The sequence below is a fragment of the Juglans regia genome, chromosome 10, assembly GCF_001411555.2.
Source record: "Juglans regia cultivar Chandler chromosome 10, Walnut 2.0, whole genome shotgun sequence".
In the NCBI taxonomy this organism is placed as follows: domain Eukaryota; kingdom Viridiplantae; phylum Streptophyta; class Magnoliopsida; order Fagales; family Juglandaceae; genus Juglans; species Juglans regia.
Window position 1 is genome coordinate 30,228,804 of NC_049910.1, and position 12,492 is coordinate 30,241,295.

At 38.1% G+C, this 12,492-nt stretch overlaps 1 pseudogene; it reads right to left on the minus strand.

Annotated features, from left to right (window-relative positions):
- Positions 1 to 3,143: 3,143 nt before the first annotated feature.
- Positions 3,144 to 6,363, minus strand: LOC108987577 (annotated as a pseudogene).
- Between the last annotated feature and the right edge of the window lie 6,129 nt (positions 6,364 to 12,492).

Below are 12,492 nucleotides of genomic sequence, written 5' to 3' on the forward strand. Positions count from 1 at the left end.
TTGTCCCTTCTACTTCTTGCATAATGACTAAACACAACTCTCTCTCCCTCATAAAATGTGGGTGGATTTCCCTCTTTCGAATCCAAAGAAAATTAGAAAAATAGTAAGAATTATATCAGTTTAAGAGTAATTACAAATGAATTATTCTAGTCTCAACTTGTTCTATAGAGCATACTATTCAGATTATTTAAATAGTAAGATTTTTCTTTAAATTAAATTATATCATGTACTTTATTAAATTATTAAAAAAATTATTATAAATTAGATAATAATTAAAGGGGTTGTATATTTTTCCCAAGAACCAACTTTGGAGGGACCAAATGTTTTTGGGATAATCACCTAAGAATCAAATGGAAAGCAAGGTAGCTAGGTACGTAGCTTTAGCACTCGGTACCATGTAGCTAGGTATGTTTGTCTTCTGAACTCCAAAAATTTTTCTCAGTAAAAAAAATCTTACAAACTTGCAAGAAAAAATAATCAATTTACTAATACACTTTAATTGGTTCTACTAATCTAAGAAACATATATAGCTTCGGTTGTTCATAAGCTGTTAATAACTATATAAACAATGCAACATAATCATAGTTACACAAGTTAGAACAACCAAACCCAACAAATAAAATCAAGTTGGATATTCCCCTAACAATTAAAACCAAACCCAGTACTCTACTCAACCAAGTGATTACCCCATCCATTCCTCACGCACAGAATCATAGTTACACAGAGAGAGAGAGAGAGAGAGAGAGAGAGAGTACCCAAACAAGTGAACAATGCACAGAATCGACGGTGACCGAGATGCAGCGACCGAGATGCAGCGAGGACGAGCGGCGGACGGTCACGGGGTCATGGGCTCAAGGGGCTTAGGGTTTTCGCAGCGTAACGGAGAGCGAGCGAGCGAGAGAGATGGGGGGGGGGGGAGATGAATATAACCGGTATCAAAACGGCATCGTTTTGATACCGGTTTTTATAAAAAAAATAAAGATCCTGGTTCCGGGTTAAAACCCGGTACTCGGGTTTCAAATCCGTAGCCGGACCGGGTTGGTCCGGGTTTTCAAACACGGGTTTCGGCCCGCGTTTGATCCGGGCCGAAACCTGGAACCGGAACCCGGTTTTCCGGGTTCCGGACCGGGCCGGGTTTTTTCCCGGCCCGGATGAACAGTCTTACTATCATGTAGAAATTTCAATTTAAACTAATTTGCTCAATATATATAACAAATTTTCCAAAATGCCAAGTCATCATAACACAATAAAACTTTTTAATAAAAATCGCCAATACTCATAAAAACTTTCCATGCTTAATCCACTATACTTAAATCATCTCACCCAATGCCTTATAATCTTGATTCTCAGTTGAACCATAAAAAATATCTAAAAAATATTGCAGAGATAAGGGGAGAGTTATAAACAACTCAGTAAGTAGAGAACATATACTAGTATGTAAATATAAGCATTAACAAAATTCGGAATGCAAAAAAAAAACATTTTCTTTCAGAATGTAGAATCAAAATATTTGCTTTCAGAATGCGTAATCAAAACATGTTATCAAAAATATTGGAGCGAAACTTTCATAAAACTTTCTTATTAAAAAAAAAATCTTTTGGCGTATCAAAATCTGAACATCATTTTCATATCATATCAGAGCGTTACACCAGGACAGATAACATGTTTAACCCCCGTGGTAGGATTATAAACCATCATTGTACCCGTGACTGGGCCATATACCATGTTTCACTCCCATGGTAGGGTTATAAACTACCATTATACCCATGGCTGGGACATATACCATGTTTCACTCCCATGGTAGGGTTATAAACTACCATCATACCTGTGGCTGGGCCATATGCCAGTATTATACCCATGGCGAAGCCATAACAGAAACCAAACAGAACATCATCATGACCAAAACATATTCAAATACAAAATCAGAATTCAAAATCTCATGCCAAAGTTTTCAGATGCCACATCATATCAAAATCAACTACTGAACATCTTCAGATCATTTCACATATTCAAGAATAACAGAAAAAAAAACTTCTTCATTTAATCAAAGCAAAACTTTTTGGATCTCATATTTGCTCTTTTGTATAGCTTAGAAACAGAATACATAAAATTAGCTCATATCTACACCAGTCATGACAGAAAATACTTTCTCTTATATAGAATTTGTGCATACGTAGAACAAACATCTGAGATCGTTTTCAGATTTCTTTTAAAAAACAAACGTGCATATTTTCAAAGTCAACATCATTTCATTTCTTTTATGCAAAGCTATTATATGAACCCCGCTTATCTGGACTTCTTAGCTTTTCAGTAATTTTCCACAATAGTGCATAAATGAATATCAATTGTCACCGACAAAGGAGGCTAAAGACGACGAAAGTAGGGGTTGGTAGGGGTCAACGGTGGAGGACAATGGTAGTAACACAATGCAGAACCCCGTGAGAGGCCAATGGAGGGGTGGCTTAGTGGAGGATTTGAGCAAGAACTTGCTTTGTGTTTGGAGAAGCAAAACAGGGACTGACTTCAACGTGGTTCCCGGTGGTTAGCGTCGAGATGGGGGCTGGCAGCGTGCGGTGGCTTGAGAATTGGAGGGGTTCACGTCATGTGGTGATGGGAAGAAAAGAAAAGAAAAACTGGTGGTCTCGTTGCATGGCTGAGGCTTAAGGAGAAACGGATGTGACTGGTAGCAAGACTGCTGCGACTAGTAGCAAAGGAAACCAATAGGTAGTTGTGTAGAGGTGCACGACAACCCTAGATTGGGAAAAAAATGAGGCTTTGATGTCCAAACTCATGCGTGTGTATGTATATATATATATATATATATATATATACACACCAACTACTGTAAACCCTAATGGGACAAAGATGTGCATGATGTGCTATAGGAGTGTTGCGAAGTGGGCACTGGGGATTTCTTTTTAAAAAGATACAAAACTATTTGAATGTGGTGAGGGCAACTAAAACTAACTAGAATTTTAATTGGAAAGGGACTCTAGAGTCTGTTTGAAAAAAATAACAAACATTTAAAAAACTAAATCATAGGTTGGATTCTTGAAAAAATAAATTAGACTCGCAATCTATATTTAAAAAAAAAATACTCGAAAACTCAACTAGTCTTTTCATACACAAGTCCAAAAATATTTAGAAACCAAGCTTTTTCTTACAGAAGTCCAAAAAAATTTAGAAATTGGGCTTGGCTGGGTCCGGTGTTACATCTAGTCTTTTATTTCTCTTGAACAATGCTCAACATCCTCATTTGGCTTTGAATTCCTTAGGAAGGGAAAAACATCTTAGTTGCCACATTCTTCTCTCCCATTCTGACTAGCTGGCTACATTGGCGTAAAACCTTAAAAACCTTTTTCATGGATGGTCTAGTAGACGGTTGTGTGCCAGTACAAAAGAGTCCAAGTCTGAAAACATGACACATTTCTTTCAAGTGACAAGGTTCCTTGACCTCCTCATCCAAGGCATCAACTATTGGTTTTCCATCTTGAATGTGTCGCAATGCCCATTCAGCTAGGGATGTATGTTCATCACCATCATTGGCTTTCCTTCCGGTTGTTAGCTCCAAAAGGATAACCCCAAAGCTATAAACATCGATCTTCTCATTAATTCTTGTCGTGCGAGCATACTCTACATTTCAATTCAACAACACAAGCTAAGCCAAACTTCTGGTGATGGAAAAAGAGAAAAACATAATCAATAAAAGGAAACTTGAAAATCTATATTGTCATGTACCTGGAGCTATGTAGCCAAAAGAGCCAGCCACGATTGACATTGTCGCCGATTCTCCCTCCTTGACCAACATCTTTGCTAGACCAAAATCAGCTATTTGTGCATTGAAATTGAGATCTAAAAGGATGTTGCTTGACTTCACATCTCGATGAACAATGGGTAGTGAGCAGTCATGGTGCATATAGGAGAGCCCCTGGGCAGCTCCAATCGCTATATGCAACCTCTTAGGCCAATCCAAGACAACATGACTGACTGAACTTGAAAAGGTTGTTGCTCTACTTTTCCTATGCAGCCAGCGATCCAGGCTTCGATTATCCAGATACTCGTAGACAAGAAGTTTTGAATTATCATTGGAGATACAGCAAAGCAACTTCACTATGTTGGCATGTCGAATTGAACTAAGTATTTTGACTTCTACCAGAAATTCCTTTTCAAGTTTTCCTTCTAGCTTTCTGTTATTCCAAATCTTCTTCACAGCAACAATATCACCTGAACGATGAACAACAACACGATATACTTGACCTGATCCACCAGAGCCAATCAGGTTATTATCTGTCAATCCTGACAAAATGTCTGATTCTATGAAATTCAGCTTCTGGAATGAGATGAGCTTCCATGCCGAATGCAATCCATGCTTTCTTTTTTTGTAATTTATGATCACAAAGAATGAAATAAATAAACCTAGAAGAACAGCTACCGCCAAACCTATGATCCAAGCAATTAATTGGTAAGAAGTTTTGCTCGACTTCTGGCGGCGCGAGCTGCAGTTCTTGAGGTTAAGGGATCGAGATGGTCTATTAGCACAAAGACTAGGATTGTTCAAGAAGCTATAGGCATATGCATCATTCTCGAATTCACTTGGGATGCTTCCAGTTAGATGATTTGAAGACAGATTGAGTGAAGTGAGCTTTAAGAGGCCAAGTTTTGATGGAATTAGGCCAGACAACTAGTTTTCTGACAAGTCCAATTTAGTAAGGCCTGATAAGGAACCAAGTTCCTTTGGAATTTGTCCAGAGATTGCATTTTGGCTGAGGTTTAGAGTATTCAGTGATTTCCATGAATTAATATCTGATGGAAGGGAGCCCGAAAGTCGGTTTCGATCAAGCAAAAGAATTGTCAAATGAGAAAGATCTCGAGGAATTGTGCCGTTGAAGTGGTTATTACTAGCCATGAGAACCAACAAATTCCTCCAGTAAGACACTCCCTGTGGAATTTCACCCGAAAACCTATTGTTATTCATCTCCAATCGTGAAAGATTTAATGCCAATCTCTCAGGAAGCTCGCCTGTAAAAGAATTATCACTTAGCATCAACTTTTTCAGATTTGATGATGTCCAAAGACCACTTGGAATTTTCCCAAAAAACTTATTTCTGTATATCTTGACTAATTCCAAACTACTGCAATTTCCAAGTGACTTGGGCAACTCTCCAACGAGCTGGTTTTCAAAACCTACCACTTCCACTAACTTTCCATTGTCACACAAGTGTTCTGGCAACTGGCCTGTAAGCCTGTTGGTTGAAACCCAAAGCCTTTCCAACATAGAATACCTCCCTAGTTCTGGAGGCAAACTCCCTATAAAATTGTTGTTAAATAACTTGAGATCTATTAGTCTTGGAAGACAACCAATGCTTTCTGGGATTTTTCCAGATAGTTGATTGAAAAACAAAGCTAGACCCGTCAAATTTCTAAGCTTTCCAAAATCATCAGGAATTGTCCCTGTCAAATTATTTTCTGAGAGATCGATGACAGTGAGGTTCAAAGCCTCAACCACCCAAGGAATCTCTCCGGACAACTTGTTTTTGTAAAGGTAAACAATCTTTAGATTCTTTGGCATAAACAAACTATCAGGGATCTTACCGGTCAAGTTATTTTGTGACAAATCCAAATGCTCCAGAGCTGCCATTTCTCCAATCGTGTTTGGGATTTCCCCGATCAAATTCGTCCCAGCCATCCATAAAAACTTCAGATTCTTCATCTTTCCGAACTCTGAAGGCAACGTTGGCACTATCTTAGAATTATAGGCCAATCCTAGTTCCTCTAGATTGGACAAGTTTCCAATTTCTGGCGGGAGAGAACCGGTAAACGGACAATTGACAAGCATGAGTTTCCTCAATTCCGTCAACTGCCCAATAGATGATGAGATGTTACCATCGAAGTTGTTGCCTTCAAGGCTGAGCTCTCGAAGCCGAGACATGTGGTGAATGTCATCGGGGATTGCACCATAAAAGTAGTTCTGCGAGAGGTCAAGAATTTCCAGCTTCGAACAGTTGTAGAGAGCTCTCGGTAACTCCGTTGAGTGGAAGCTATTGTTATAAACATCAAATGTTGTGAGGTTCTTGAGGTTGCAAATGAAGGGTGGGACTGTTCCATTGATGTTGTAGTCTCTAAAGGATAATCCAATGATAGAGTCGTTGGAGCAAGTGATCTCAGGCCAGGAACAATGGGAGGAGGAGTTTGTTAGAATCCAGTGTTTGAGAGATTCTGGGTTCCCCCAGAATTGTTTCAGGTTTAGTAGGATTCCTTGTTCTTGTGCTTGGGAGTTTGCATGGCTGAGAAAGAGGAAAAATGTGACGTAGAAAGAGAAATGGATGAATATTGGAGCTACTTTCGTCATTACAGGAGGTTGAGTTCTTTTGGCTCTGGCTTTTGCACTAGTCCGAACTCTGATCTCAACAATGAGCTAATAAATAGATAAAAACTCGAGAAAGAAGAGAAAAATACACATCGAATGGTGGGACGTTCAAACATCAAACCGTGGAAAATTCAAAGAATGTCACATCTAATAATTTTCCATAGAAAGGGAACTCTCGTTGAGCAATTATTGCAAGTTTAGTCCAGCATCTTTGATGAGATGTTACGTATCCGGGGGCCTAGAATTTTCCATCTTTGCCAAGTAAATAAGAACCAAAACAGGGGATTCTTAAAGAAAAAAGAATCCTTTTTAAAACAAGTTTGGTAGATTTACTCGTATGTTTAGAACCAAGAGGCTAGTTTCCTAAGAACTACCCATCTCCCCCTGTTTTGTGTCATTATCAACTTTGCAACCGATACCAGTGTTTAAAGAGCAATGATAACCATGCCACCAGTACAATTTTTCTACAACCTTTTATTAAAATAATATTTTTTTAAAATAATTTTAAAAACATCAAACCAAAATTAAAGCTAAAATAAATATTTAAAAACTATTATTTTATTAGAAAGTTATAGAAAAATTATAAAAGAGTAGTAAGAATATCATTCTACTTACATATAGACTTTGACTTGCTTTCTTCCACCACCACTCATGCAAGCAGTCAAGCATTGATTGACTACAATTGGTTTATTTTTATAAAGAAAAATATTGGGAGTAACCACGGTTGGCAACAGCCACTTCTGCACACTCTATATGATATCATCTAAACCACACATCTCTCAATTTTAAAATTACTACCGTGATGACAGAGAATTGAGATGAGAGAGTGACTGAGATGAGAGAGAGACGATGAGAGAGAGAGTGGAGATGAGAGAGAGAATCGAGATGAGAGAGAGCAGAGATGAGAGAGAAAGACGATGAGAGAGAGAGAATAGGCAAGAGAGAGACTGAGATGAGAGAGAGACCGAGATGAGAGAGAGCGGAGATGAAAGAGAGAGACCGAGATGAGAGAGAGAGTTGAGATGAGAGAGAAAGACGATGAGAAAGAGAGAGCATGAGGGATGAGAGAGAGAGGCAAGGAGAGAGAGACGATGAGGGATGAGAGAGAGAGTCAAGGAGAGAGAAAGAGCCAACGAGAGAGAGAGAGAGTTGATGAGAGAGAATCGTTGATGAGAGAGACGTTGAAGAGATGATGAGAGAGAGAGGAAAAGAGAGAGAGGGGTAGATGCCGTCTATGCATTTTGTACCAAAAAAAAAACAAATGGACCAGAAACAGTCACGTAATGTGTGCAATGTGTGCATAGTTACAGTGGCTGCTATATAGCAATATTCTTTTTATATTTCTTCTCAATTTATTTCATTTAATTATTATATTTTTTAAAAATTTTTATATAAAATAAAATAAATAATTTAATTCTTTTAATTTTAAAAATAAAAATATATATTATAATAATATTTTACTTTTTTATTTCATCTCATCTTATATTCTTTCATATTACTCGTGATTGTATCTCTCTCTTTAGTTAAGGGCAAATGCTTTCCGCAAACCCCCTAAAATGGGTTGGAATCAGGAAACACAAAAATAAAATACAATAATGGGCCAGAGAGTTGGTCCTGAAGTTTCCACCAATAAATTATAAAAGTGTAAAACTACTTTCCACCAATAAGATAAAAGTACATTAATAATGTATTTGCCTGTTTCCTGACGCTAACATGGCATTATAAAAACATGACGTTCCTCCTTAGCAGGAGCCCCATCAGACTATCAGTAAAGAGTCTAAAGACCCAGGATAAGATCGCTGATTTGCCATGTTTAGTTTTTCTTATTTTTTAAGTTTTTTTTTTCTAAAATATTATTCAAAGTAATATTAATTTTCTTTTAACTCTAAAAAAATATTTATCTAAATTTTTTATCCGGTTATTATCCAAATATAAAAACCAAAATAAGAATTATTCAAACAAAATATATATTCAAACAACTTTTCAGTTTTATTATCTATTTTTACAAATCTCAATACAAAACTGATTTAAAAAGAAATTATTCAAAATTCCTTCTCCTTTCACAAAACTTATTAATATTATATGTAAGAAATTTCTCAAATATTCTCTATTTTTCTTTTCTCAAAATCAAGTAAACCAAACGTGACAAAACCCTTCCAAACCAACGAGGAAAATGTAATATTATGTGTGAAAAATTGCAGGAGGAGCGTACAACTGCGTGATCTAGTTGAGTATTAACCATCTAATCTGCAGTGTTTGTTTATTCTCAAACATGGCCAAAGCCATTGCTAGAAAGAAACAGTTCCCAACAACCATGGCTAAAGCAAGCAAGAAAGAAGCATGGCCTAAAGCCTCGCAAGAAAGAATGGCAAACATTCGTATGAAACTCGGACATATTTTCTTGACTTGACTTGGGTTGATTTGATTTGATTTTTCTACAAAAAAACAAAGACCTGACTCGAATGGACAGTGCTACACCATACCATGTGTTGCACGAGATGGGTCTCGATAAGAGCAACAGTTTTTTTTATTATTCTTTTATATTTTTAAATATATATATTTTTTAAATTCTTAATATTATTAAAAAATATTTCTTTAATCATTAAATAAAAAAATGTAAAAAATATTATCGAGATCCAATAATCGGTAAGGGTAGATTTACTTGACTCGAATTAACATAACTTTTAGATATGATGTTAGAAAAACACTTAAAAACAACCATGGTGCGTTAGCACGAGATGCAGCTGATGTCAGCCCCACCAGAAATTTTGGAAGTAAAAAAACCTGAACTCATATTAGTTGTGTTTTTGGAAGAAACATCACAAATTTTGAAAGTTGTAGAAAGAGCTTACGGCTTTATAGAAATCAAAAGGGATTAATGATGTAATCATTACGGTTGAGTCCCATTTTAAACATATATTATAACTAAATCGCTATATATCACTTTTGAGAATTGAATAATTGATGTCGGACTGATTCATTATCGACATCGGAATTTTCGGTTCAGTCAAATTTTAAACATATATTATAACTACTGCTTTCAAGTGAAAAAATAATAAATAGTAGTGAAAAAGTTGTAAGTAATTTGTAACTAATAGTGAAGTGTTTGTAAATAATAATGAAGGAGTCTACTTCCAGTTTAGCTCTTTATCCAAACTAGATAGAGAGCCAAACCAAGCCTCAGACTACTTCACTTATCAAATACAATCTTTTTTTTTAAGGTAGAATAAACTTTATTCTTTCACAACAGGACATTACAACTTTGACCTGAAATACACATAATACAAGCCAATTACTGCTTTTAAGCTCCTAATACATAAAATTCTTTGTTACTGACATGGTCTAGTCCATTACTGTAACTCTCTACAGAAAAGCCGTATGAGAAACAACACTTTGTCCTAAGACAAATTTAACAAACTCCATGTTCTGTCCTAAGACAGAATTAAACAACCTCACACTCTGTCTAAGACGAAGTAGAGGACTGGACAAAATCCAAAAGAGTATGTGTTTTTTTTTTTTAACCTGAAACAAAGGAAATAACAAAAACGTAAAAGATACATGAAAAAATAACGAATTACAACTTGAAAAGATGTAGATCCCTATTTTCAACCTTAGAGGAAATAAAAAATGAAAACTCAAATATTGTGGTGGTGCGTGAGGGACACGCTCCACCCTAGAAGTACGGTAGAACGTCAGGTCTGAAAAAACCGATGGCCCTAGTCCCAAAAAAGCTGCACGTGGCGGCAATAGAGCTCCCCTTGCGGTGGAGCATGGATGTCACACATGCACTTTGGGCGACGTGTATGGCTCATTTGCCGCTTTGTTCGACGAGATTCTTCGTCCATCTGAAGGATTTGCTCCTTGAGAATCTTGCGGTGAGGCGCGTGGTGGTCGCCTATCTCTGGAGAATAATAGATCTGCATTTCGCCCTATTGTGAACGAAAAAATAAACAAAACCAGAGAAATAAAATAAAAACTAGTGAGAAGAAGGAGGAGGGATGAGGGAGGAAGGGTGGAGGGAAGGAGGAGCCAAAGCTCCAATCACCCTCCTCTGGTCTGAGTTTTTTTAGGGAGGCTGGCTGTGTACCAAATACAATCTTAATGGTAATAACTTCACCATTGAATTCTTTTTAATGGTAATAACTCCACTCTGACAAATCAGAGTCAAAGTCAAATTTTTTTCCCTTGGGAAGTCGGAGTTGGAGTCAAAGGTGTTGGTGGACCGACTCGATTTCGCACCGATCTGACTCCAACTCCTACTCCGATATTGTACATATTTTATAAAAAAATATATGTTTTTCTATATATTAATCATATAAATTTTATATAATTATATGTTATATAGTTAGTTAAACTCAATAATATACTAGCATGAACTAATTATTACAAAATAATATATTTATAGTATCATATATATAAACTAAATTGATTAATAATAGTTTAGTATATATAAATACCATACTATTACAATATTACTACCTTGTAACACTAAATTACTAATGTATAAATATAATCCCCCTATCTTCAACTCCTCAGCATATCATTCTCGAACTGATGTTTGTTCGCCCCCAGACTTCGCCAACTCCCGCTTCTGTTGGGAATTTCACTTTAAGGTGATACGTAGAAGTGACAGCCTTAAGGTTATTGAGGGTTGGGTAACCTATTATGGCATTGTAGGACGACGAAGCCTTTACAACCAAAAATTCCGTCATGGTGGTGACCACATGGGCGCCTTGCCCAGCTGTTATTGGGAGCGTAGTGGCTCTAACTAGTAGGACTGCTTCCCTTGAGAAACCGTTCAATGGCGAAGGTGATGGTTGCAACCTGTCAGCACTGATTCCCATTCAAGTGAACGTGTCTCAGAAGAGGATGTCGGCGGAGCTCCCGTTGTCAACTAGGATACGCCTGGTCGTGTAGTTGGCTACCATCAGTGTTACGACCAAGGCGTCGTCGTAGGGGTATAGGACTCTTTCACAATCTTCCTCTCCGAAAGAGATGATCGGTGTCATTTCTAACTTTTGGTACTTGCATGGCCTGTCTGCCATGTATACCTCGTGATATCTTGCTCTGCGGGCGTGGACTTTCCTGCCAGACGCCATGGTGCCTCCCCTGGCGAACCCGCCTGCTATTGTGTTGATTTCTCCTAGGGGGGCCTGCCCTAGGTTTCTCCTAGGCCGCGGGGAATTACATCTTCTTTCCTCCTATCTTCAGCGCATGGGGCTCCTGCCTTGCCTTTCATGATTTTCCTTCCTCCGGGGTTTGATGTAATCAACCAGCACTTTCTCCAGCTTCCTACTTATAGTCATTCCTTCGACCTGTCCTTTTAGGGTTACTCAATCCTTAGTCCTGTGGGAATAGTTTTGATGATAAGTTCAATAATGCTGGTCTCTTCTGGGTAGGGATTCTTCCTTCGTCGAGTTTCTATTACTTTCCTGCTCATGGAGAGTGTTGTGTATGGGCCGGGGCCCTTGGTCTTGGCGACTGGTGTATCGGTTTTGCGTGCAATCGTGGTTTGAACTTCGTCCTTTTGTCCTTTTGTCTTTATCTTTAGTACGGCTTTGGTGCTAAGCTTTTCTTTATTGAAGCGTGTCAGGTACGCCTTTAGGCTCTCTCCTTCCTTCTGCTTTTTGGTTAGCAGGTAGGCTGCCGGTTTTCGGCATCTCCTTCTTGCCATAAAATGCGTAAGAAACTGCTTAGCAAGCTTTTCAAAGCTGGTAATTGACTTGTGACGAAGGGTGTCAAGCCATCCCCGCACTATTCCCTTCACCGTCAACAGGAAAGTGCGACAAGCTATCTCCTCTGGAAAGCTGTAGAGGGTCATGTTTGCCTTGAAGTTCTCCAGGTGATCAACAGGATCTTTCGACCCATCATATAGATCGATTTGCGGCACCTTGAATCTATCCTATAGGGGGACCGCCATGACCTCTGCACTGTAAGGAAGGTTCGTGCGAGTAAGGAGTTGCTCCACAGAAAAGGTACCGCCCATCCTCTTCGCCATTTCCTTTTCTACCAAACTGCATAGTTTGTCGTGCATCCTTCTCTTCTCCACCTCTTCGCTACTGACTCCCCCTGCGCTGTGCACCGGGGGGTTGTCCTTCTATCTTCTTAGTTCCTCTTTATCTTTC